At 41.3% G+C, this 23,859-nt stretch overlaps 1 protein-coding gene across 2 annotated transcripts in view; it reads right to left on the bottom strand.

Moving 5' to 3' along the window:
• The window catches only part of TTLL4 (tubulin tyrosine ligase like 4), a 38,814-nt gene extending 19,790 nt beyond the window's left edge, over positions 1–19,024 (bottom strand). For both annotated transcript variants that reach the window (XM_041737599.1, XM_041737600.1), the window contains exon 1: positions 18,802–19,024. The gene's annotated coding sequence lies outside the window, so the exon portion shown is untranslated. The remainder of the gene's footprint in view (positions 1–18,801) is intronic.
• Positions 19,025–23,859: the final 4,835 nt, after the last annotated feature.

Raw genomic sequence — 23,859 nt, 5'->3', positions numbered from 1 at the left:
ACACAGTAAGTGCTCAATATTCTGTTTAATCAATAAACTGAAGAAGTTCGGTAAATGAAGGGGAAACACAGGAGCAGTGATGAATACTAATTTGGGCACCTAAAAAATGCCAGGTACTGTGGTAGGCACTTTACTTCTGTTATCTTATTTAATTCTCACAAAAACCTTACATTCAATTTATTGACGATGAATCCAAGAATCAGAACTAAGTAACTCTTCTATAATTAAACAACCAATAATGAGTGGTGCCTAGATTAAAACTCAACTTTGCCTGACTCCACATGCTTCTTAAATAGGAATGAAACACATGCTTAGTCCCTGTCCCCTCAATTATCCTTAAGTTTCAGGAACAAGACAAAACCCAGGCTGGAAACACTCTCCCATTTATACTGAGGCCCTTTGTGGATGAAGCTTGTAAAAGCATGTGTTCTCATTAGCACTGCATCCAACTCCACTTTCCCCTGTTGTCATGGATGCCCACTGCACAGGACTCCAGGGCTGGGTGAAAAGAACTCTTCCATTCTCCCTTTTGCACACACCATGCAATGTCAGCCTCTCTGCATCAGATCACATGAATCCTCAGTTTCAGGAAAATTGAAATGTGAGTGGCCTAGCATCTGGCTGGCTTGACTTCGAATCCAAATGAGGAAGAGGGAAGCAAAGAATACACTCCTTCCCTCTTCAGAGCCTGCGAGTAGCCTGCTCCCAGGCAGTGTGTAAAGCAGGCCAGCTGGGCAAGTGCCAAAGTAAAGTGGGTTCTCCTGACTAACGAGATTCTAAATCTTGTATGTTTTTGCAAAGGCTGTTTCCCACTCCTTGTTTCCTCTCAGAGTCCCCATGATGTGGAGGATGGCAACTTAGGAAAGAGCCATCTGTCTTCCTAAAGAAGCATTATCTGGACACAGGGATCAAGCAGACAAGAAGATGGCTCTGTAAAAATCTCTTTTGGGGAAAGAGCTCCATCACTAGTAAGAGACAACCGAGGATGGCTAAGATGGCTGTGTCAGGAACTGCCAAGCAAAACAAGTCTGTTGTGGCAGATAATCTACGCAGAGCAGATTCAAGAACATGAAATAAAGAGTACCGCTCATAACAGTACCACATACAAGTGTTCCAACCTGGTATCACAGTTTCTGGCTCAGGAGTAGTGTCTGGTTTACACAAGGAAATGGCTGCTCAAAGAAACTTTCTTCCTTCTCTTTAGAGATTCTTGATGAAATCAAAACCCTATGTGAAGAGGAAGCAGGACCTAGCTAGAAAATTCGGGCAACCTGGATCCCAGGAACCTCTGATTGCTGCCATAGGTCACCTTTTCCCACATGCGGCCCTTAATAGCATTGCCACTCAAGTGCCATGGAATGACCCCATCTTCCTAAAGGAATGAGGAATGACAAACTTAAAAAAAGTATTAGAAGGTCTAAAATATAAGAAGTAGAGGAAGTCAGAAAATAGTTGCAAAATACAACACACTAGAATAGTGGTTTCTGCCATAAAGATGAAGTCTAGATAATGTCTGCGGCCAGACCCCACAGACAGCATATACTCATAAGGCTGTTTTTCCATGAACCTGTCCCTGTAGTATACCCTGGGCTCCTGACACAATGTCTGTGAGATCCTTCTCCCCACCTCCTTCAAATTTCTAAGTGCACTGTGACAACATACACTTGGTGTGTCTATGTGTGTGTGCCTTTGAATCTCAGAACAGGCTGCCCATCTCCCAGGAAATATTTTAGGATGAGACACTGAAGGCAAGAGAACAAGAAGGAAAAGTATTTATATATGTAGGAGGCCTCACAGGTTGGAAGCCTTGTTTTAAAAACACCCAACTGAAGCAAACCTAGAGTAACTGGTGATTATATAAATTAAAAGATTCACAAATCCCATTATTTTCATCCAATTTACATACTTTTTTTTTTTTTTAGCCATATATGGCCACTACTTAAAAATAAGCAAGGGAATTCATACTTACTCTCTCTGACTAAGCCTAAAGGATACACCATCAGTTGACCCTCCAGTCAAGAGCTTGGAGGAACTTACTTTAGGAGCCAACACAATGACCTCATCTGGAAAAAAGTATTTTGAATAATCTGACATATTTCATAGAGCTATTAATCTTACATCTTTCTTGCTCCTACACATTATCCCTGGGGAACAGGAGGACTTCAGGAGTGAACAGGGGCTACAAACACTACGTTACTGCCCCACAGAGTTCTTTAGAAGCAAACAAGCCTGTTTCTGGTGAAGTTCCTCAATCAAGGTCCAAACAGGAAAATGCCAGCTGAAAAGAAAGGTTAGTTTAGGGCAGAGCAGCCAAGGAGCGAGTTCTTTGGAAGGAAAGTCTCTCTGGGTGGCCCAGTTGGTTGAGCGTCCGATTCTTGATTTCAGCTCAGGTTTTGATCTCAAGGTTTTGTGTTCAAGCTCTGTGTTTGGCTCTATGCTGGCCATCAAGCCTACTTTTTAAAAAAATCAAAACAAACACACACCAAAGGTCTGGCGGATATCTCGGGGAGAGGGTTGAAACAAAGATAGGGCAGGGGCAGGGGCCACTTTTCCAGTTTACTTGTTTAATCTTTCAAAACAAACAACAAACGACCACATGTTACTTGAGTGAAGTATTTCAAGAGTCTCCAGGGCACTACTACTACTACTCACAACCATGCTGGGCCAGCAGTTACCACTCCTTCATAACTCATGTCAAACAGAGCTCTGATGAATAGTGAATTCATTCAATGCTGAAACCAGACAGCTGGAACGTTTGGGAAAAGACGAGAGGAAGTACCATAACCCCCACTGGTAGCAGTGAAATCAAATTAGAAAATTCAAATAAAGCACACTGCATGGTCCACAATAAACATTCAAGGGATGGTGTTATCATGCTCATTATTACCAGCACCAGATGATCTAACTTTCTCCCCTCAGCCCTTCTCAACCTTCCATGAAGAGGGGTGGAGAGGGGGACACACATGGAGAAGGCAACAAGTATTCCACTGCAAAATTTCAGCTAGTACAAATGTTCTTTTATAAAAAGACACAGTAGTCTAGTTATCTGGAAACTTCTGTGAAATTTATTATATTACCAGTAACTGGGTTTTTCAGTAGCAGGTCAGGTTGGCACTAAAAAACAACTGAAAAGTGCTCTAGGATATACCCAGAGAAGATGCTGGCTTCTGGCGTTTAGAGTTTTTATATAACTAGGTGGTTGGGATTTCTGAAAACACTGAGTGAAGAGTTAAAAAATGATTGTTACTCACCTAGTGATCACTACATACCGTTGGTCAATAAAAGGAACCAAGGAACTGGAGCTCCTTGGAGAACTGGGGCAGGGAAAGCATCAGATGAGCCTAACTGTCTCTTATGCTGCAAAAACTAAGGAAATACTCAAATTTTGATAGAAATATATTGTAAGATCATAGAAATAGCTCACCTCACAGTTAACAGTAAAACACTAGATGCTTTCCCTCTAAGATCCAGAATAAGGCAAAGATGTCTACTCATTTCTATTCGACATTGCTCTAGAAATTCTCACCTGTGCAATGAGGCAAGAAAAAGAAGTTAAATGCATGTAGATTGCAAAGGAAGAAGTAAAACTATACTTATTTGCAGGAGACATCATCTTGTACATAGAAAATCCTAAGAAATCTACAAAAAAAACCTATTAAAATAAGTTTAGTAAAATTATAGGATACAAGATCAATATACAAAAATGGATTTTTTCTTTACACTAACAAGTAAAAAATGAAATAAAAGAAACAATTCCCTTCACAATAGCATCAAAAAGAATAAAATACCTAAGAATAAACTTAAAAGAAGTACACCAAAAACTATAAAACTCCCAAAAGAAATTAAAAAGTTACACAAATAGAGGGATATAAGATGTTTATGAATTGGAAGACTCAATATTATTAAGATGGCAATTCTTCCCAAACTGATCTATGGAGTAAATGCAACTCCTATCAAAATCTCAGCAGGCTCTTCTGATCCTAAAACTTATATGGAAATAGAAAAGATCGAGAACAGCCAAAAACAACTTTGAAAAAAAAACAAAAACAAAAAAAACCTCGAACTTATACTACCTGATTACAATAATCAAGATAAGGTAGTAATGACATAAGAATAGATAGATAGATAGATAGATAGATAGATAGATAAATATAGATAAATATATATTTATCTATTTAACCAAATAGAGTCTAGAAAGAACCCTTACATTTATGGTCAATTAATTCTCAATAAAGTTGCCTATGTAAGGATAACCTTTAACAAATGATGTTAGAACAAGTGGATATCCATGTACAAAAAAATGAATTCAGACTCTTACCTTACACCATAAACTAACTCAAAATGGATAAGAGAGCTAAACATAAGACTAAAACTATGAAACTTGTGGCAGAAACATAGGAGAAAATGTTTATGATCTTGGGCAATGGAAAAATTTTAAGAGAAAATGTGGTAACCGTCCAGCTGTAAACTGGATTATATCACAATGAAGAATTTAGAAAAACACAATTGAGAGAATAAAAAGAAAAATGGGAGAAAATATTTGCAATTATAAAGGACTTATATCTAGAATATGCTAAGAATTCTCACAACTCAATAAGATGAAAACAAACCCAATTAAAAAGATTTTTAAATAGGCAATGTGAGGGATGCCTGGGTGGCTCAGCGGTTAAAGCAACTGCCTTTGGCTCAGGTCGTGATCCTGGAGACCCGGGATCGAGTCCCACATCGGGCTCCCTGCATGGAGCCTGCTTCTCCCTCTGCCTCCGTCTCTGCATCTCTCTCTCTGTGTCTCTCATGAATAAATAAATAAAATCTTAAAAAAAAAAAAAGGCAATGTGACTAATAAGCACATGAAAAGATGATCAATACCATTAGTCATTAGGGAAATGACAATTAAAACCACAGTAAGATACTACTACACATCCACTAGGATGGTTATAATCAAATGGATAATAGTAAGTGTTGACCAGAGATGGAGAAATTGGAACTTTCATACATTAGTGATGGGAATGTAAGATGATACAGCTACTCTGAAAAACAGATTGGCAGTTTCTTCAAAACTATAATATATGATGACCCAGCACTTCTACTCCTAAGTATCTACCAAAGAGAAATTAAAGCATTATGTCTAAACACTTACACACAAATATTTATACCAGCATTTTTCTTAATAGGCAAAAACTAGGGATAATCCGATGTCCATCAACTGGTAAAGGAATAAACAAAATATGATATATCCATATAATGGAATTCTGCTCAGCAATAAAAGGCAACAACCTGGATTAACCTCAAAAACATTCTGCTAAGAAAAAGAAGCCAGACATGAAAGACTATTCTGTAGGATTCCATGATTCCATTTTTATAAAATTTCTAAAAAAGACAAAATTAGAGATAGAAAGTAGATCAGTGCTTGCCTGAGGCTGAGGGTAAGAACAAGGAATGACTATAAGTGGGGACGAGGGAACTTTACGGGGTGATGAAAGTGCTCTAAAACCAGATGGTGGTGATGGTTGCACAAATTTACAAACTTACTAAAACCGATCAAATTCTACTTTTATAGTGAATGAATCAATTGTATGGTATGTAAATTATACCTCAGTAAAGCCATTAAAAGTGGAAGGGACATACAGCAATTTGGTAGCGTGGCAGGATACAAAATCAATGCCCAGAAATCAATGGCATTTCTATACACTAACAATGAGACTGAAGAAAGAGAAATTAAGGAGTCAATCCCATTTACAATTGCACCCAAAAGCATAAGATACCTAGGAATAAACCTAACCAAAGAGGTAAAAGATCTATACCCTAAAAACTATAGAACACTTCTGAAAGAAATTGAGGAAGACACAAAGAGATGGAAAAATATTCCATGCTCATGGATTGGCAGAATTAATATTGTAAAAATGTCAATGTTACCCAGGGCAATTTACACGTTTAATGCAATCCCTATCAAAATACCATGGACTTTCTTCAGAGAGTTAGAACAAATTATTTTAAGATTTGTGTGGAATCAGAAAAGACCCCGAATAGCCAGGGGAATTTTAAAAAAGAAAACCTTAGCTGGGGGCATCACAATGCCAGATTTCAGGTTGTATTACAAAGCTGTGGTCATCAAGACAGTGTGGTACTGGCACAAAAACAGACACATAGATCAATGGAACAGAATAGAGAACCCAGAAGTGGACCCTGAAATGTACGGCCATCTAATATTCGATAAAGGAGGAAAGACTATCCATTGGAAGAAAGACAGTCTCTTCAATAAATGGTGCTGGGAAAATTGGACATCCACATGCAGAAGAATGAAACTGGACCACTCTCTTTCACCATACACAAAGATAAACTCAAAATGGATCAGAGACCTAAATGTGAGACAAGATTCCATCAAAATCCTAGAGGAGAACACAGGCAACACCCTTTTTGAACTTGGCCACAGTAACTTCTTGCAAGATACATCCACGAAGGCAAAAGAAACAAAAGCAAAAATGAACTATTGGGACTTCATCAAGATAAGAAGCTTTTGCACAGCAAAGGATACAGTCAACAAAACTAAAAGACAACCTACAGAATGGGAGAAGATATTTGCAAATGACATATCAGATAAAGGGCTAGTTTCCAAGATCTATAAAGAACTTATTAAACTCAACACCAAAGAAACAAACAATCCAATCATGAAATGGGCAAAAGACATGAAGAGAAATCTCACAGAGGAAGACATGGCCATGGCCAACATGCACATGAGAAAATGCTCTGCATCACTTGCCATCAGGGAAATACAAATCAAAACCACAATGAGATACCACCTCACACCAGTGAGAATGGGGAAAATTAACAAGGCAGGAAACAACAAATGTTGGAGAGGATGCGGAGAAAAGGGAACCCTCTTACACTGTTGGTGGGAATGTGAACTGGTGCAGCCACTCTGGAAAACTGTGTGGAGGTTCCTCAAAGAGTTAAAAATAGACCTGCCCTACGACCCAGCAATTGCACTGTTGGGGATTTACCCCAAAGATTCAGATGCAATAAAACGTCGGGACACCTGCACCCCGATGTTTCTATCAGCAATGGCCACAATAGCCAAACTGTGGAAGGAGCCTCGGTGTCCATCGAAAGATGAATGGATAAAGAAGATGTGGTTTATGTATACAATGGAATATTACTCAGCAATTAGAAACGACAAATACCCACCATTTGCTTCAACGTGGATGGAACTGGAGGGTATTATGCTGAGTGAAATAAGTCAATCGGAGAAGGACAAACAGTGTATGTTCTCATTCATTTGGGGAATATGAATAATAGTGAAAGGGAATATAAAGGAAGGGAAAAGAAATGTTGGGAAATATCAGGAAGGGAGATAAAACATAAAGACTCCTAACTCGGGGAAACGAACTAGGGGTGGTGGAAGGGGAGGAGGGCGGGTGTTGGAGGGGAATGGGTGACGGGCACTGAGGTGGACACTTGACGGGATGAGCACTGGGTGTTTTTCTGTATGTTGGTAAATTAAACACCAATAAAAGTTAATTAAAAAAAAAAAAAAAGTGGAAGGGAAAAAAAGGACAGAGGAGCCAACTTAAAAGAGGCTCCTTCTAACCAAATCTGGGACAACCTGAGCAGCAAAAGAAATGAGTATCAGACTATGTAAAACAAGAATCCATGAATCCATAGTGATACAAATAAAGAAAAGGATGAATGAATAAATGGGAGAGAAGGAACAACACTCCCTTACAACAGAATTCCAACTGTTAAGAATAGAAAATCACCACTGGCCACCACCCTGGTAATAACTGCTTCAGGCAAAACTCATCAGTGGATCCTAAAATTGGTGGGTGAAAGTATATTGGAAAATGGGATAATTATATTGTCTCAATATATCTCTCCACAAGATATTTGTTAATTATGAAGGAAAAAAAAAACAGAACTTGGGGCGCCTGGGTGGCACAGACAGTTGAGCCTCCGACTCTTGGTGATGCTTCAAATCATGATCTCAGGTTTGTGAGATCAAGCCCCACATCGGTTCCACACTCAGCTCAGAGTCTCCTTAGTTTCTCTCTCCCTCTTCCCCTCCCTGCCACGCATGTGCATGCTCTCAAATACATCTTAAAAAACAAACAAACAAACAAACAAAACATAACTTTACAGTAGAAAAATCAGGCAGACGCTGCCATAATCAAGTGATCTAAGTTCCCATCATCAGTAACAGCAGAAGTTGGCATTATGCACCTCATTATGACTCACTGAAGGACACACCATCACATCTGTGATTCCCTGACCTAAATGCACCATCTGAATACAGGGAAATATCAGACAAGACCAAATCAAAGGTCATTCTACAGAATAGCTGGTCTGAACTTTTCAACTGTGTCAAGCTCGTGAAAGACAGAGGCTGAGGAACTATTCCACTTAAAGGAGACAAAAAAGGACAACCAAGTCCAATGTGTGCTCCTAAAACAAAGGACAGTGACAGGACCATTGACCATATCTGAATAAGGCAGATCTAGCAATAACATTATAGTTACGGTATTAATTTCCTGATTTTGATGAATATACTGTGGCAATTTAAGAGGATATATTTGGTTTGGGAAACATTTAGGGGTTTTTTAGGAAATATTCAGATGTAAAGAGATTTTGTGCCTGCAACTTACTGTCAAATACTTCAAAAAAACAATTCACGGTTCATATATGAATAAAAAAGGAAGGGTGGTAATATATCAACATTTGATAAATGTGGGTAAAAAGTAAATAGGAATTTTTTTGTACTGTTTTTGCAGCTTTTTTACAAGTCTGAAATTTCAAAATAAGAAAGTTAAAAAAAAATTACTACTACTTAAAGGGGAGTTTTGTTTTCCTCAGGCCAAGAGGCAGGCAGCATACAGTCACCTTCAACTCTTCTGCGGAAGTGAACTGGGAGGAATGGATTTTACCAGGGAATGATTCCAGCCAATGAAAATGAAGCACGACCTACTCCTTGCTCCATTACCTGAAGGAGGCTTGACTGGGGATCCATCTGTCATCACTAAGGTATAAGAACAAAGGTCACATGCCTTGTGAAGGGCCTCCCCAGAACATAAGTCTTTTCAGTGTAGCTACCTTAATATGAACCAGCCACCCAGCATACTCTGCTCTCATGTGTGAGTGAATTTGCAAACTTTGGCTTAAGGGGAGTTCGAAGAAAAAGGCAAATACCAGAGACTGGCAGATACAGTTCAACACACTTTCTCTGGAGCCCATCAACACAGAATCTCGGGGGATGTCTCCAATTTTTAGGGGAGAAATGCTGTTTAAACCTGATTCTATGTGAAAAGCTCCCTTGCCCAACAAAACACTATCTTGTGTTGACTTCAACCTAGAAAGCAGTTGCTGCCAGCACCAGCTGAGAAACAGGAACCTAGAGGCTGAGCTAAGGACTGGCTAGAGAAAGGGATCATGATGACAATATGGGAAACTCAAGGTTTTCTATGATCCCTGTTATTCGAGAAGGTAACATGCTTTCTCTTCATCTCCCTGAAATTAGATGGCAATGTCAAATTTTAATAAAGTCACGCTAAGGACAACAGGAGCAGGGCTGAGATAAGAATGCATCAGTCATATTCCTCACTTAATTGATTCACTTTTAGAGCCAAGGTTAATCCTTGTAGAGTCAGGGGCAGTAAATAAGCTGCAATTGCACAAAAAGACTTCAGTAAAGACAAAACAAAACAAAACAAAACAAAAAACAACATATAAGCAGAAGGCGCTAAGTCCCTGGGATAGGTGTTCATGCAACACCAAAACTCCCAGCATGCCCTGGGTAATGATTTCACCCTGACCTCAGATCTTCATTCCTACTTACTCAATCCATCAAGAAGTCTTTCTAGCTTCAAATACACATCCCTGGAGCCATCTATTCTCCATTTCCACCGTTATTACCTTAGTCCATACTATTATTATCACCTCTCACCGCTGGTTTCCCTGAACTCTTACGCCTTCTTTATAATCAATTCTCTAGACTGTGGTGGAGACGCTCTTTAAAATGTAGCTTAGGGATGCCTGGGTGGCTCAGGGGTTGAGCATCTGCCTTTGGCTCAGGTCATGATCCTAGGGTTCTAGGATCGAGTCCCACATAGGGCATGGAGCCTGCTTCTCCCTCTGCCTATATGTCTCTGCCTCTGTCTCTCATGAATAAATAAATAAAATCTTTTAAAAAAGAATGTAGCTTAGGGATCCTTGGGAGGTGCAGCGGTTTAGCGCCTGCCTTTAGCTCAGGGCACGATCCTGGAGACCCGGGATCGAATCCCACGTCGGGCTCCCTACATGAAGCCTGCTTCTCCCTCTACCCGTGTCTCTGCCCCCGCCCCCCCGCTCTCTCTCTGTGACTATCATGAATAAATTAATTAATTAATTAATTAATTTTAAAAAATGTAGCTTAAAGCCATCTGGTGGCTCCAAGGCCTACGTGATCTGACTCCTATCTCTCTGACCTTATGCAAGCCACTCTCTTCCCTCAGCAAGGCATGTTCCCACCTGCGTTCCCAGGGGCTTTGTTGTTCCTTCTGAAACACTCAGATCTCCCAATGGCCAGCCCAGTTCCCTCAGCATTCAGCAAACATCACCACCTCAAAGAACCTGTATACACTAATACTGTACCACCCCCAATCATTCCCTATCACATTACCTTATTCTAATATGTTTCATTCTTCAACTAGCTGAAATTATTGTATATTAGTATTTCCTTATAACTGCCTAAAGAAACAGTGGACGAATAAATACGAAGTGATATTTTTTTAAAAAGGTGACCAATGGAGTATGAGACTTACTTATGTATACCTTGTCTATCATTTTCATTTCGGGCTGTATAAATGAATCACCTAGTCAAAAACGCTGTTCACTATTGTTACAATAAAAACTTTAATTATTTATACATTCCTTTATTATTTGTTTGTCTTCTCTTCCAGAATGAAAGCTCTTTGAGAACTGGGGCCTTGTTTACACAGTCTGTGCCCAGCCCTGGAAATGTAATCGGGGCTCATTAAATATTTGCTGAATACACAAATGCATCTACAACAGCTAAAACCAGCGCAGCCACAGTGAGCCCTCTTCAAATTAAATAGGTGCTCATCTCCTACCAACCATCTCCTTGTTGCTACTTTACACAGTGCAGGAACTTGGCCACAGCCACACCCAGGTCCTTTAGGGGTGCCTTTTCCTTCCCATGAAGCCCTCTCCAAAGTCCTCCTCAACTTCTGTTTTATCCTCCCTCTCACATCCAACCAATCTGCCCTTGCTATTTCAACCATTACCTGCAGAAGAGCCACTCTTCAGACCTGACCTCTCTCAAGCTTCACGTCCCAGTCACCAATTGTCTGTTCCACCTTTCCCACATGCATATCCAACCACTTCAATCTTGTCACACTAGCTCTGCACTCCTGACCTTCAATTTTTTTTTAGTGGAACCTTCTTTCTCTCAGTTACCTAAGAGGAACACTGAAGTCACTCTTCTTCCTTTCCCTTATTCTCCAAAGCCATACCAAGTCATTAAACTTGAGAGATTCTTTCTTCTGAGCATGCTTCCTCCATTTACTTCCCCCGCCCCCTTGGCAGAGTTGGACCATTGCAGTAACACCCAGACTGAGGTGTTTCTGGGGTCTGCCCTTCCGAAGTCCACCCTGCAGGCAGCATCCAGATTAACTCTGCTTGATTTTTCACTTAATCAGGTTATTCCCCTTTCAGAAATTTCCCAGGGGTCCTCACTAAGTGTCACAGTAGCCCACCAATCACCTGGATCAGAATAGCATGGGGTGCTGGGGCGAACTGGTTGACTCAGTCAGTAGCATGTGCGACTCTTGATCTCAGGGTCATGAGTTCATGCCCCACACTGGGTGTGGAGCCTACTCATAAATAAATAAATAAAATAAAAAACAGGGCAAACAAACATGGGGTACAGATTCCTGAGCCCATCCCATCTTCAGAGTGGATTCAGCGGGCTGTGGTGGGGCCAGGAACTTGCATTCTTAACAAGCATTCCTGATGATTCTCACATGAGTCAATAAATAAAATCCAGATTTCTTAGTTTGGGCTGGAAGGCTTATTCCCATCTCCCTCTACCTTAAACTCTGCCCTATGAACTCTTCTGGTCTTAACACTAAACTCTTGGAATAAACCTTTTAAACTTGCCTGTAGGCCTTTACTCCATTAAACCTCTTCCTTCTGAATCCTCATATTTCATTTACCTTTTCCAGGTAAAACTCCAGCTTCCAGCTCAAGCTCACCCTCTCCATGAATAATATCTCTTGCTTCTTTATCCCTCTAACTTGATACTTTACAAAGGCTACTCTTACCACTGTTTTCTTCTCCCACAGGCTATGCCTCATAAGCTCCACGATGGTTTCCACAGGGAACCCCTGTGTACCTACATTATTCAGGTGTGTATCTACACTATAAGGCTAATCTGGTAGAAGAAAGACCCCTACCCTAGTTGGGCCTCCTCCCCAAACAACTTCAGGACACTCGGTCCCTACTAGAACAAAGTTTCAAAAACAACTGGCTTGGGGTGATGGATATGTTCCATGTCAGTTATACCTCCACAAAGCTGTTAAAACAAAACAAAAAACTGACTAAAGGATAAGAAAGAAGGATAAAGACATGCAGAGCATTCTAAAGATAAAATGGACTGAAACATCCCTTTCTTTCTATCTACATGCCTGGCTCAGCCCAATCCCTACCCCCTCCAAGCACCCGCCTGACCAAGTGCAGGACTCTTGCAGTAGAATCCTGACCACCATCCCTGGCTACAGCCTCTGCATCTGGCGTCAGGAATCACACCGACCTGCTCTGTCATCTTCATACAGCTCTCGGAAACTGCCTCTCTCATTCTGCCTTCCACTCTTTGAGATGTAATTTTGCCTCAAGTTTCTTCCTTAGTCGAGAGTGAATGATGAGCAGCCTATGCTAGAAAATCTATGGCTGTTGTTTCGAACTCTCAAGTCTCTCTAGAGGCCCGGTCCAGACCAACTTGGATGATGTACCTATTTCTACAGAAAGCAATTATTCATTACCTACTGATTAAATCACTCTCTTATATTACAGCAGTGGTGTGTGGCTCCTGGGATCTGCAGTTTCCTTTCTCTCCTCCACCTAGGTGTTTCCCTAGGTCACCAGGGGAACTCAGGACATCAGAAATGGTTCAGAGTCTACAATTGGAAAGAGTTCTAATGGGATTGCTTTAATTGCTCAGGAGTTATTTTAGAAGACAGAACTGACTTACCTGGGACCAAACAGAATGGGGAGGAATGTAGGAATCAGACTCGTTTTCTCTTATGAGCTAAATCCCTAGCTATGTCTCCCTTCAAAAAAAAAAAAAAGGTGGAGGGGCAATGGAACTTCTAGAAGGCTTACTGAGAAAGGAAGGCCACTACCCCAGTCCTATGAGAAGGGAGGGACAGTACTGCAAGTTAAGATAGCTAGTTTCCGTAGGACCCTGGAGTCCCGGGATTGAGTTCTGCATCAGGCTCCTTGTATGGAGCCTGCTTCTTCCTCTGCCTGCGTCTCTGCCTCTCTCTCGCTCTGTGTCTCTCATGAATAAATGAATAAAATATTTAAAAACAACAACAAAAAAAACTATTTTCCTATTAAAATTCATATGATTTGCTTTTTTTTTTTTTTAATTTTTTTTTTTAATTTTTTTATTTATTTATGATAGTCACAGAGAGAGAGAGAGAGGCAGAGACACAGGCGGAGGGAGAAGCAGGCTCCATGCACCGGGAGCCTGATGTGGGATTCGATCCCGGGTCTCCAGGATCGCGCCCTGGGCCAAAGGCAGGCGCCAAACCGCTGCGCCACCCAGGGATCCCATGATTTGCCTTTTTAATTGTGCTGGCCTTCCCACTGATGGTACAAAAGCAATGGTGGGCCAGACTGTTGGTGCTGGTGGACCGAGTTGGATCCTTTACCCCCACGTGCTTCCTCACCACACAGCAAAAGAATAGCAGCTTCACTCAAGAATGTCCTTGATGACACAGTAAAAAATCATACTAAATCTCAATTCCGGAGTGCATCTTTTTAATAATGTGACAAAACAAGTAGCACGTGTCAAACACTTCTGTGACATCCAGAAGGTGGTGGCTATCTCTAAGGAAAGCCGTGTGTTTGTAGTGCAAAATTTTTCTGTGGAACACCGTGTTCACTTAAAAGAATAAATGACACAAAAGTGATGGGTTATTCAGACTTTGGCATTTGGCAAACATTTTCTAGAAAATAAAGGGAGTCTGTCAATTCAAGAAAAACAACTGACAGTACTTGTTGCCAAAGATAAAACTTCAGCTTCCAAGAGAAAATCAGAATTTGGGCAAAACTGTATGCCACCATGAGCTTGACAGCTTCCCCAAATTTAACCATTTTTCTGGTGAAAGTGTGGTGATAATGTGAATGATTTTTTTCATATTGTTAATAAAATGTAGCAACATTTGGAAGAGCTGCATAATTCAGTGAAACCAGTGTTTTCCAGATACCTATCACAATGTTACAGAATCAGGTTTGGGTAAAAGGCTGAGTGGAAAACAAACAAGCAAAAACAAAAAGAAAAAAAAAAAGAAAAAGAAAAGAAAAAAAAAAACAGTCAAAATGAGAGACAGACCAATGGATTTTAGCATAACAAAATGTGAATAGTTCATTTCAGATTTCACATTGCGATAACCTTCATAAAACAATCCCTTAACTTTTGTGTAATACCAAAGAATACCCATAATTATCTGGAAGGCTATTAAAAATACTCCTCTCTTTCCAACTAAATGTCTGTGAGGCTGGATTTACTTAATAATTCAATCAAAACAACACATTACAATTGACTGAACACAAAAAGAGATATGAAAATCCAGCTGTCTTCTATTAAGCCAGACATTAAAGAGATTTGCAAAAACAATGCCTCTTCTCACTGATTTCTTTGAAACAGTATCATTTTTCATTTTAAAAATTCTGCTTCTGGGGGTGCCTGGATGGCTTAGTCAACTGTCGACTCATGATTTCAGCTCAGATCATGATCTCCAGGTCATGAGATGAAGCCCCACGTCAGGCTCTGTACTCAGCATGTACTCTGCTTGTCCCTCTCCCTCTGCTCCTCCCCACTGCTAGCGAGCTCTCAAATAAATAAATAAATAAATAAATAAATAAATAATAATTAAAATCTGAAAACATAAAAAAAATTCTGCTTACGATAACATAATGTATTTATTATTTCTAAATGAATTAATATTTTTATTTCAAAAATGGTAAATGCCAAGATTACATATCCCACATTAAAAAATATATTGAAGATCCTGAAGAGGTTTTAAAGTGCATAAAGGAGTCCTAAAAGCAATAAGGCTGAGTACCTTTGGTCTAAAATACCATTGCCTGTCTAGAACATCCATGAGGGCTCCTAAGGACAAAGTTCTATGTATTTCAGGGCCCAAGAGATTAGCAATCCCCATATTTTTTTTCAAAACGCCTGGTCTAGTTTCCCAGTTCTGCCAGAGGAAAAGGGTAAGAAATTCAGGACATTTAAGAAAATTTTTCTCGGGGTGCTTGGGTGGCTCAGTGGTTGAGCCTCTGCCTTAGGTTCCGGGCATGATCCCAGGGTCCTGGGAGCAAGTTCTGCATTAGGCTCCTTGCAGGGAGTCTGCTTCTCCCTCTGCCTATGTCTCTGCCTCTCTCTCTGTGTTGTCACTCATGAACAAATAAAATCTTAAAAAAAAAAAAAAAAAGAAAGAAAGAAAGAAAGAAAGAAAGAAAATAAAAATTTTCTCTGCATTTCATGGACAGATCAAAGTACCTGATCTTGTGCTAAAATCCAGGGAGCCTACAAGACAACTCAAGGTCACAAAGCAATCTAGTGGAGAAGCTAAACTCAACTCCAGATCATGAGTGTAAGATCCTGAAGTTAAAACTTCATTCAGATGCAGCTCTTTAGCAAGTGCCTTTTCATTTATACTCATTTTTGTATTTGGTTATAAATTCTGTCTCCTTTTATTCCTTTTCCTCTTCTTACTCTCTCAATGTTGGTGTTCCTAGGAGTTCAGTCTTCTCATTTTGCTTGGCACATGAGTAAGTGCTCAATAAACTCTCCTAGAGCAAGCTCTTCCATCCCATGACCTCAACCACCTCCTCCATTCTCAACTTTTTATCATCACCCAGACCTACAGAATGACCTCCTAGGCCTCTCTAACCTGGATGTGGGGAGCACAACTTGGAGCATGTCCAGTGTGAACCCCTTTATCCTCCTCCTTAAAGCTGCCCTTGCTCCTAATAGTTTCTCTAGCATTACCACCCACCTGGTCACTAAAGTCGGAACCTAGGATCATTCCAAACTGATCCTTGTCCCACTCTCTGTATATTTTGCCACCAGGCTTTGTCTAATCTATCAACTTTAAGAAACTCTAACCACCCCCCCCCACACCAAAAAAAAAATCTCTAAACCCTCTCCATTCCCACTGCAACCAACACAGAGCCCTCAACATCTCTAGCCTGGTCTCTAGTTTTCTCACTGGCTCCCTGCCTCCAGTCTAAAATCCTCTCCTAGGGGCACCTGGGTGGTTCAGTGGTTGAGTGTCTGCCGTTGGCTTAGGTCATGATCCCAGGGTCCTGGATTCGAGCTCTGCATCAGGCTCCTCTTAGGGAGCCTGATTCTTCCTCTGCCTGTGTCTCTGCCTGTCTCTGTCTCTCATGAATAAATAAAATCTTTAAAAAATAATAATAAAAAAATAAAATCCTCCTCCAACCCACACACTGATGCTACAGTAATCTCAAACACAAATCTAATGTTATCTTCCTGCTAGTTATCTTTCCAGTTTTCCTGCTACATACTCTTTTAATGGTTTTACTCATGTATCCCCAACAGAATTTAAATCATATATTCCTTGCACATTAAAGTTTAATTCTGAGATTCTTCATCAGAAGTTTAAACAAGTTTATTCTTTTGGTAAAAGTAGGTAGAACCTAGTAAACATTTTATAGAAAGAACTAAGTTAAGGATTAACTGTATTTGAATAAGCATTTCATGATTTGATAAAATAATTTGATAAAAAATTTCTTACTGAAAAACAAACATCTAAATTAAAAGAAATCTCTTTAAAAGTTTTTACGCAAGTTTTATCCCACAGCCTGAAAAACCCATGGTCCCAAAAAAAACCATTCTAGCCACATTTAACTGTTGAGTTCATCTGAATTCAGAATATCACAAGAAACAAGCCTCCCCCTAAGAGCAATGTGTATTAGGGGAAGACAGGAAGCCTTCTGGGTTTTCAAAGTAATCACCAAAGGAGGCTTTCCTGAAATCGGTATTTCCCAATACTCCACTTGGCAACCTGATGTTTTTACACTTGGGATAAAACACTGTAATTTGGGAGGTGTGAGGGATATAACATCCTGTCAGCCCCACCTTTTCTCATAAGGTCAGTTTTAGAAGTGTTCATTTGGAAACTGAGGATCTGGAAATTGATTCTTCTACAGTTATATGTGCAGGTGTCTTCCTTGGAAGTCCTGAACCCCAATTACCCTGCTTGAAATACCTGAGGAAACTGTTCTCTTTAACAAAACATCTAAAAAACAACAACAACAACAACAACAACAAACTATGGTCCTCTGTGATCTAACCCCTATTAATTTTCCTCTTTCTATTTGTCGTTGGATGGCTACCTCCAAACCCAGGTTGCATTTATCAAACTGTTTCCACTTCTCTTTTTAGGCCTTGCTGTGTTTTTCCTAAAGTTACTTTGTATCTAGAATGTGCTCTCGACTTCTTTATTCCCAGAAAACACTTGATAATTTTTCAACGTGCATTCAGTCCAACCAACAAGCAGCTGGTAATAAGTTTCTCAGCATCAAGGGGGAGGGCGTGGATCTCATACAGTGTTTCAATATTTGCAGCAAGAAATGAGGAAGATGGACAGAAAGCTGTCCCGAAGGGTTCCCTAACTACTTACTGATTGGCTAAATCAACAGGTGAAGAAGTAGAGGAAGATGCGATTGGAGTAGCTAAGGAAGCAAGGAGGACTCTATAAAGGAAGGATTAAAACATTTCCTAGATCCAGAATGAGGGTGCAAAGACCAAAGAATGGGGATTCGATACATAGTTTTCCAAGCGAGTCGGGTTAACTTTCCTTGAGGGCACACACCACGCAGTGTGGCAAACGCTCGTACTTGGCTAAGATCCCCCCCGGACTACAAGCTCCGCGAAGACAAGCCTGCCTTGTCCACCACTGTCCCCAGCGGCTTCCACAGTGCGCCGGCTCATTAAATATTTGTCGATGTTCGTAAAAAAAAAAAAAAAAAAAAAAAAAAAAAAAAAAAAAACGTTGAATGAATGATTACATAAAGGGACGGATAAAGGAGAGAAATTTACAAGATCTCAAATTCTGTTTGAAACTCTCCAGTTTGGGAAAGCATTTCTCTATAGCTACAGGATGGGGAAAGGAAAAGGTGGGCATCCACGTTCAACTCAGCCACGAGTGGAGAGGAGCCTGGGCTCACCCCGGGCGGGGAGGATTTAAACCGCAGCGCGGCGGGAACCAGGGGGACGGAGGCCCGGGCTGAGGGGATGCCGCGGGGCTGCCTGGGCTCCCGGGGCGTGGCGGAGACGGGGAAGGGTCCCGAGGCCGCGCGAAGAGCCGGCCGGGTGGGAGGCCGCAAGCCCCTCGCCGCCCCGGACAGGGAGAGGCGGCGGGCAGGGCGCGGGGCCGGGGCGGGAGGCGCCGCAGGGCTGGGGACCCGCGCGGAAGGACCCGCGCAGAGGGCGGGGCGGCGGGGCGGCGGGCGGCGGGCGGAGGCTCGCTCCCCCGGCTTCACAGCCACACTCACCTAGTCGACTCCGCTTCGCCTCGGCTCCGCTCGCCGCCGGCTCCGCGCGGCTCCCTCCCTCCGCCTGCTGGGCGAGCTGGCGGCCTCAGACGCCCCTAGCAACCACGCACCGCCACGCGCCCCGCGCTCCAGGCCGCCGGCGCCGCCTGCCACGCACTGCGCGCGCCCCCAGCGGACGGACTGGAGGCCTGGAAGGGGCGATCGCGGCGGCGGGCGGGCGGGAGGGAGGCCGGCGCGCGGAATCTCGGGGGTTGTGGGGCCCGGGAGGGCAGGCCGTCACCTGCCTCGCGCACGCGCAGTCGCTTCAGGGCGCGTGAGACCCGGAGGGCGGAATTCTGGGAGATGTAGTCCTGAGATTAACACAGGCCCCCAAGCCCCACCCCCTAAAGAGTACGTTCTGGGATTCCAGGATTCTCTGGGCCTTGATTCCACCTCACCTGTATGGACTTTTTCTTTGGCCGTGCTTTAATTCGCTCCTCTAAAATCAAAGAGTTCAAACTTTATTAAAGAAGTTTCTTAATAGTTCTTTTAAGCAAAAGTCTCTTGACTTTGAACCCCAGGAAAGGAGACATTGCTAGATCCCCTTTCCCTCCAACCCATTTTCCCCTAACTCCAATCCACTCAGTAGAGTACTATTACAACCACCTGCTTTATGGGCTTCAGGTATGAACTTTAGAAAAAACGGACTCAACTCATTATCTCCCTAGGCAAGGCAGACTACCCCAGATGTCCTTAGTCCGAGATATCCCTAGACCTAATGGATCTGAATGAAAATCCAAAGAGCTAACGGGTGAAAAGGTCTTTTCTAAACAGTAGGCTATAGAAATAAAGGACATAATAAAAGGTGAAACTATCCTAATAAAAACAGTCTGGACCAGAGCAAGGAAGCTTAATAATTGATTTCAGCAACAGTATTAACAGATGCTAAAACCATGAGAGGACTGACTGGAGGAATTTACACTGGAAAGATCACCTACATATTTTAACCAATCTTAGATTATGAAATGTGAGACAGCCATAAATTATGTCTCCTAATGTGATACAATTTGAACCTATTTAGGAAATAGGGTATTTTTGTCAAAAAATAGTTGAATCTGAACCTACTATAACCTTTGACTCCAACTTCCACTTCATAGGAAGAGATATAATGACACTGCAAGAAAGCAATCCGACAAACCCAGAATGTGGGCCAATGTAGAGATAAATGGCCTCATTTCTTCAACAGTTTCAGATTTTTTTTTTTAAAGTGAGGTGTTCTAGATTGTAGGAGACTTAAGAGATTATCAAATGCAGTGAGTGGAACTTGCCTGGATCCTGATTCAAAGAAACCAATTGTAAACGATATTTTTGAGACAATGGAGAAATCTGAATGTGGACTGGGAATATTATGAGCAGACAGGTGTTAAGAAGCCATTGTTAATTTCGTTACTGCAGTTGACTGAATGGTGGCCACAGATATTTCCACATCCTAATTCCAGGAACCTGTAAATATTATATGGAAAAGGATTTTAAGAGGATTAAGAATTTTCCTGGATTTCCTGAGTGGGCCCTAAATCCCATAACAAGCATCCTTCCTGAGGCAAAGGGAGATGTCACAGACACGGAGAAGACAGAAAAGAGGAGGAGGCAAAGTGACCAAGGGGGCAGAGGTTGGACTGATGTGGATACAAGCCAACGAATGCCTGGAGCCACCAGAAGGTGGAAGAGCCGAGAAATGGATTCTTCCATAGACTTCTGAGGGAATGAAGGTCCTTAAGACAAGCCTGATTTCAGACTTCTGGTCTCCAGAACTGTGAACGAATAAATCTCTCCTATTTTAAGCCACTAAATTTGAGGTAATCCATTGTGGCAGCTACAGGATACTTTGACGTTTTGGTTTTTTGTTTTTTTTTTTAATTTATGATAGTCACACAGAGAGAGAGAGAGGCAGAGACACAGGCAGAGGGAGAAGCAGGCTCCATGCACCAGGAGCCCGACGTGGGACTCGATCCCGGGTCTCCAGGATCGCGCCCTGGGCCAAAGGCAGGCACCAAACCGCTGCGCCACCCAGGGATCCCGACGTTTTGGTTATTTAAGAAAATACAGATAGATATTTTTAGCGATTAAATGACACAATGCCAGGGGTTTGCTTTGGTTTTAAAATACTAATAGCAAACATCCTAGAGGCAATGAGCACACTCAGTACCCAGGTCCTACTTCGTAATACCATTCTCCAAAAGAGATACCAAAAGAACAGGGGTTCCTTGAAGAAATGGCTGATGCCAAGACTAGGGTAAGAAATATACAAGATGAGCCTGAAGCATTTTGTAGTGCCAGCAAGAAAAACCACTCTGGTGGGAGTGTATCACAGGAGCTAACTGAAAGAACTACCAATGACCAAAGTTGGAACAATTGGAACAAAATTAAATAAAGTGGGCAGCCCCCGTGGCGCAGCGGTTTAGCACCGCCTTACGCCCAGAGAGTGATCCTGGAGACCCAATATCGAGTCCCCCGTCAGGCTCCCTGCATGGAGCCTGCTTCTCCCTGTGCCTGTGTCTCTGCCTCTCTCTCTCTCTCTCTGTCTCTCATGAATAAATAAAATCTTAAAAAAAATAAAAGTAAGCAATTAAAAAAAAGGCAAAGATGAGAGATGGTTCTAGATTGGAGACAACACAGCTAACACAAAACATGATCTTGGGTTGGATCTTGGACCAAGAAAAAAATTGGTATAAAGAACATTACTGGACAGAGGTGGGCAGGGGGTAGGCTAAATGGGTGATGGGTATTAAGGAGGGCATTTGATATGATGAGCACTGGGTGTTACATGTTAAGTGATGAATCACTAAATTCTACTCCTGAAACAAATTAACTATAGGTTAACTGGAATTTAAATAAAAACTTGAAAACAAAACAAAATGAGCCATTTTACAAAACACAGAACAAAACATTATTGGAACAATTGACAATATTTGAATATGGGCTGCAGGTTAGTTAACAGTATTATATCAATGTTGAATTTCCTGATTTTTTAAAAATTCTTATTTATTTATGATAGTCACACACACACAGAGAGAGAGAGGCAGAGACATAGGGAGAGGGAGAAGCAGGCTCCACGCACCGGGAGCCTGACGTGGGATTCGATCTCGGGTCTCTCCAGGATCACGCCCTGGGCCAAAGGCAGGCGCCAAACCGCTGCGCCACCCAGGGATCCCCTGATTTTGTTAATCATGTGGTGATTATATAAGTGAATATCCTTGATCTCAAGGAATTCCTACATAAATCTGAAAAGGTAAAAGGACATGATATTTACAACTTACTAACAAATGGTTCAGGAAAATATGGTAAAACCAGTTATGGCAAAATGCTAACGATCAGTGAATCTGGGTGAAGGGTATATGCAAGTTCTTTGTAATTATTCTTTTACCTTTTCTTTAAATTTTAAACTACTTCAAAATAGAATGCCTTTTAAACCATAGCAATGACAAAATTTAAAAATGAATAGTTAAGACCAGTGTGACAAAATGTTTATAACAGCCGAACTGTGGGATCAGGGCTTGGGAGTTTATTATGCCATTCTCTCTACTTTTAACGTTTGAAACGGTCTTTATCACACCAAAGGAGTTAAAACACATATACACTCATACACATGCAAAACCAAACACAGGCACAAATCCTCAAACCTTCCAGACATTCTCTGAATTCCAGGCACTACTCAGACTATGCATGTCAAATCCTCTCAGCACTTTGTGCAGTGAGGTAAAATGAGGTGAAATTGTTTACATATTTCTAAGCCCTTAGATTATATGCTCCCAAGGATGGAAACATGTTCTCTTATTATGCTTTCTCATAAACTAATTAAATATTGCTTTATGTGATAACCTAAAAATTTTGCATATTTAATTTCTCTATATCAATTTTTTTATGTACCAGACAAGCATGGTATTTCTAGCTAGTATTTAGTGAATTATTTGTGGAAAAAAATAATTTTTTCTTAAGGTAATTCTTCCTAGGGATCCCTGGGTGGCGCAGCGGTTTGGCGCCTGCCTTTGGCCCAGGGCACGATCCTGGAGACCTGGGATCGAATCCCACATCGGGCTCCCGGTGCATGGAGCCTGCTTCTCCCTCTGCCTGTGTCTCTGCCTCTCTCTCTCTCTCTGTGACTATCATAAATAAAAAAATAAAAAAATTAAAAAAAAAATTCTTCCTAGATCATCTTTTAGGGGAGAAAAATCCAGATTTTAAAATACAATACTGTATTTGCCTGAGTCCAGACAAGTCTTGAAGAAGTACTGTGGTTTTGTTAAAAACAAAAACAGAAGTTCTAATCCGTTAAAGATATACACCAAAGTACTATGGGTAACATTCTATATCTCCCAAGATTTGTTTAAAAATATTTGAAGAAAAAAATCTAAAAAATAAATAAAATGATTGAATAGAGAAAGAATAGATATGGTAGCTATTGGAACCCTAATGGAGTTCACTGAACTCATGTCTCTCCTTTTGTGTGTTTAAAAATTTCCAACTAATAGACTTAACATGTTCAAAACTGAACTTGAATTTTCCCACCCAGTACCACTTCACTAATAGCCTTCCCCATTTTAGTTAAGGGCAATTCCATTCTCCCAATTGCTTAGCTTAGGTCAAGAACTAGGAAGTCATCCTTGTCTTCTTTTCTTTGTTCACACCTTCACATCCAATCAGTCAAAAAACCTTATTTGCTCCATGTTCAAAATCTGACTACTCTTTACCATTCCACTGGTGCCACCACAGCCTCCTAAGCACTCACCGTGTGCTACCCAACAGCCCGCCCCAACCCCCAACTCTTTACAGTTCATGCACAACACCAGAATGAAGAGTAATCTTTCAGAACATAGGGTAGATCACATCACTTCTCTGTCAAAACTCTCCAAGAGATGCCTCCTTTACTCAAAGTTCAAGGACTCTGTCTTGGATTTTCCCTCAGATAGCTGCATTGTTCATTTCCTCACTTCCTTCAAGTCTTGGCTCAAAGGACATCTCAGTGAGGTCTCCCCTGACCGTCCAACTCAACACTCCTCATACTCTTTCTCTGCTTAATTT

Source organism: Vulpes lagopus, chromosome 22 (genome assembly GCF_018345385.1).
Source record: "Vulpes lagopus strain Blue_001 chromosome 22, ASM1834538v1, whole genome shotgun sequence".
NCBI lineage: Eukaryota > Metazoa > Chordata > Mammalia > Carnivora > Canidae > Vulpes > Vulpes lagopus.
This window is presented reverse-complemented; position numbering and strand designations above follow the sequence as displayed.